Source organism: Octopus bimaculoides, chromosome 13, assembly GCF_046866305.1.
Source record: "Octopus bimaculoides isolate indiv1 chromosome 13, ASM4686630v1, whole genome shotgun sequence".
NCBI lineage: Eukaryota > Metazoa > Mollusca > Cephalopoda > Octopoda > Octopodidae > Octopus > Octopus bimaculoides.
In genome coordinates this window covers 59,835,790-59,839,689 of record NC_142940.1, presented here as the reverse complement: position 1 = coordinate 59,839,689, position 3,900 = coordinate 59,835,790, and the positions used below count along the sequence as shown (strand labels likewise).

At 38.3% G+C, this 3,900-nt stretch overlaps 1 protein-coding gene across 1 annotated transcript in view; it reads right to left on the bottom strand.

Moving 5' to 3' along the window:
• LOC106874403 (uncharacterized) overlaps window positions 1-1,823 on the bottom strand; it is a 91,295-nt gene extending 89,472 nt beyond the window's left edge. The window contains exon 1 of the mRNA XM_014922129.3: window positions 1,348-1,823. The gene's annotated coding sequence lies outside the window, so the exon portion shown is untranslated. The remainder of the gene's footprint in view (window positions 1-1,347) is intronic.
• Between the last annotated feature and the right edge of the window lie 2,077 nt (window positions 1,824-3,900).

The window sequence follows — 3,900 nt, the reverse complement described above, 5'->3', positions numbered from 1 at the left end:
CTTAGTAAGTTGTGGTTTGAGGGTGACTTGGCTATTTTCTCTGACCTCCGTTTTGGGCCGTGTGGTTATAGTATCATTGCAGGGTCTGTTGTTGTTGTTGTTGGTGGTGCTGTTGTTACTGTTGTTGTTGTTGGTGGTGGTGGTGTTGTTCTTCGGCAGGTTGACAGTATGGTCATTCCTGTCAATAACCATATTCATAACGTCACAGATTTGTTGTTCTTGTTGCTGATGTGCCTTTTTTGTGTAACTCCTGGTTAAATCTGATTGAGCAGACCTGTGATCAAAGACGTTCCAGTCGTGCCCATCACCTCCTTATTTTAACCAACCAATTAATTAATTAATTAATTAATTAATTTTTTCAAATGTACTCTGCCTAGAACTACAATATCAAATACAACCCTTCACGTGTGTTTTTGCATTCTTTTTTGCTTCTTTTTTTCTTTTTTCTTTTTTCGGACATGCCATGGGGATTGTTTTCGGGGTCAATTATCTGCTATTGCTAGCAGGTCAAGCTTTTTGCGTACATGGTCCCTCGGGGCAAAAGTGTAACAAGGGTCAATGGAGACGTTGGTGATATTGTGGGTATTGTTGTCGTCCTTGTCTTTGATGCCGACCGTGTTGTTGATGATGATGATGATAATGATGATGATGTTGTTGTTGATGATGATGATGATAATGATGATGATGGTGGTGGTGCTGATGGTTTTGATAGCCAATGTGGCGTATCAAAAAACACAACAAAACAATTCAATAAAACGCACAAATCAACACAAACGCATACACGCACATATTTTAATGCATGTGTATGTATATATACCCGTGTGTGTGTGTGGAAATATATATATATATAGATATAATATTTGTACATAATTTTTTTGTGTATCCATGAATATATATATACATACGCACGCACGCACATACATACACATACACAAATGTATGCACAAACAATTATACATATAATACATAAATACATGTGTACATGTGTGTTTTTGTGTGTATATAATATGTAATATATACATGTATATATATATATATATATATATATATATATATATATATATATATATATAAATAATATATGTATATATATATATATATATATGTATATATATATATATATATGTATATATATATGTATATATATATATATATATATATATATATATATATATATATATATATATATATATATATATATATATATATACATATATATATATATATATAAAATGTATGTATATATATATATATATATATATAGTGTATGTATATATATATATCTGTCTGATCCTCTCTCTCTCTCTCTCTCGTCCTCTATTTATATATATGTATTTATATATATACCTTGCACGACGCTCTTTCTCCTGTCCTTTTGCAGCTAATGTTGCTGTTTTCACAGCTACTACTACTACTACTGCTGCTGCTGCTGCTGCAGTTGATGTTGCTAATACTGCAGCTGCTGCTGCTTCTGCTGCCGCTGCCGCTGCTGCTTCTAATACTAATACTACTAGTTCTACTGCTTGTTTTCGCTGCTGAGTTTGGAGAAATATGACAAAACCCCGGATTTTTCTAGTTTTCCTAATGTATTTTCGTTAGAAGCGACATTGTTCGTGTTGTTGCTGATGATGGCGACGGTGACGACGACGACGGTGGTGGCGGCGGAGGCGTCGGCAGCGGTGTGATGATGATGATGTTGATGGTAGTGGTGGCGGTGACGGCCGTCGTTGTTGCTGATGTTTATGATGATGATGATGATGATGACGATGATGGTGGTGGTGGTGGTGTTGGTGGTCGCTGTTCGTGATGATTATGATGGTGATGATAATGTCGACCGAGTTGTTGGTGATGATGATGATGATGATGATGATGATGATGATGATGATGATGATGATGATGATGATGATGATGATGATGATGATGATGAGGTGTGGTTCTATTTTCTTTTGGGGGTGGGTTCCAGATACAGGTCTACGACCAAAGGCGTCCCAACCATGACCATCCTATCTTTTAAAGACTACACACTTTATTTAACATCTTTTCTTATATAATAAGGCAGAGTATGATTTATGCGCGATTTGACTGTCATTTCTAGCAAGTGTAGCGGTTACAGAAATGCTCCCTTGACTCGTGCTGATGTTGTTGTTGCTGTTGTTGTTGCTGTTGTTAGTGTTGAGATTGCTTTTGTTGTTATCATTTTTGTTGATGTTGTTGTTCATGTTGTTATTGTTATTGTTTAGTACAGGTTTTGGTGTTGTTTTTTCTTGAAATTATTTTTCGTTTGTGTTGCTGCTATTGCTACTGCTGTAGTAGTAGTAGTAGTAGTAGTAGTAGTAGTAGTAGTAGTAGTAGTAGTAGTAGTAGTAGTTGTTGTTGTTGCTTTTGTTGTTGTTGTTGTTGTCGATGATATTGGTGTTGTTCGTAATGTTGGTGTTCTTGTACATGTTGCTTTTGGGTGTTTTTTGTATTCTGCTAGACAGAACTAATCTCTCTGTCTTATCACCATGACCACCACCACCACCACCACCGCCACCACCACCGCCACCACCACCACCATCGCCGCCGCCGCCGCCACCACTACCACCACCACCACCACCATGAAAGCCTTCGCCACCACCGCCAGCGCCGACGTCACCGACGCCACGGGGGCCGCCGCACTAGATTTCCACTATAAACACTACATGCCTACAACTCTTACCACTTCGACCACAACCACCACCGCCACCACCACGACCACCACTACCACCACCACCACCTCCTCACCACCGCTCCCTCACCAACACTCCCTCGATACACCACCTACACCACAACCGCCACCACCACCACCGCCGCCGCCGCCATCACCACCACCACCTAAATGCAACGCCTCTATGTACAAGCATTCATTGTGTTTCTGCATATAAAATATAGATGTGGTTATTCGGACTGATGCATATGTATATAGGGGTGGGTTTTCGGGTGGCTGGGAAAAGGGAGATGCAGATATTCGGATAGATGTAAATATGTAGATGTTGATATTCGGGTAGATGTAAATATAGACATCGATATCGGGGTGGATGTAAATCCAAATTTAAATATTCGGGTGAATTTAGATGTTGATATTAAGGTCGATATGGGTTTTGGCTCCATGGTCATCGGTTGGAAGGGAAAATGTGCTGCAATTTTCGGGTATTTTCGAAAAGCACCCTGGTAAAATACATCGGACCATATTGGAAAGCTTGCGTGTGATAGGCTGTGTCTTTCGCCAGTAGGATATTCATCTCTCATCACTGCGTCTAGTACGGCACGATTTATTCAACATCACTTTAAAATATCTATGCAATTTAGCACAATCTATCTAATCGATTCCAGTTCTTGATTACTCTTTTACTCTTGTATGTGTGTGTGTGTATCTGTATGTGTGTGTGTGTGAGTGTATGCATATGCGCGTGCGTTTGTCTTTGTGTCTTCTTTGTTTCTGAGAACTGTTTCACAATCGGTCAGACTTTAAAAAGAAAAGATAAGTACAAAAGTCAATTTGTTCGATTAAACCCTTCAGTGCAGTGCTCCAGCATGGCCGCAGTCCAATGACCGAAGCAACTAAAAGATGAAAAACAAAAAATAAATAAATAAATAAAATAAAAAGAGATTTCTAGTCTTCAAAGAATCTCCAACGTTTCTTTGATCAAATCTCAAATGAAGAAAACAGAGATGGTGCCATATCCAATAATATCTCCGCAGCCTGGTTTCTTTCACAGAAATTTGGCAGGAATCGGTCGGTATGTCTTAAGCAGAGAATTATTTTATTTATTGAGTTGACCTCAAAGTTTGGTTAGTGTTTAGTGAACGTGAAAGTCTATCAAATAAATAGATGTCTTTTTTATTTGTAGTTTGAAGACGTTTGAAAATTATGTATTACAT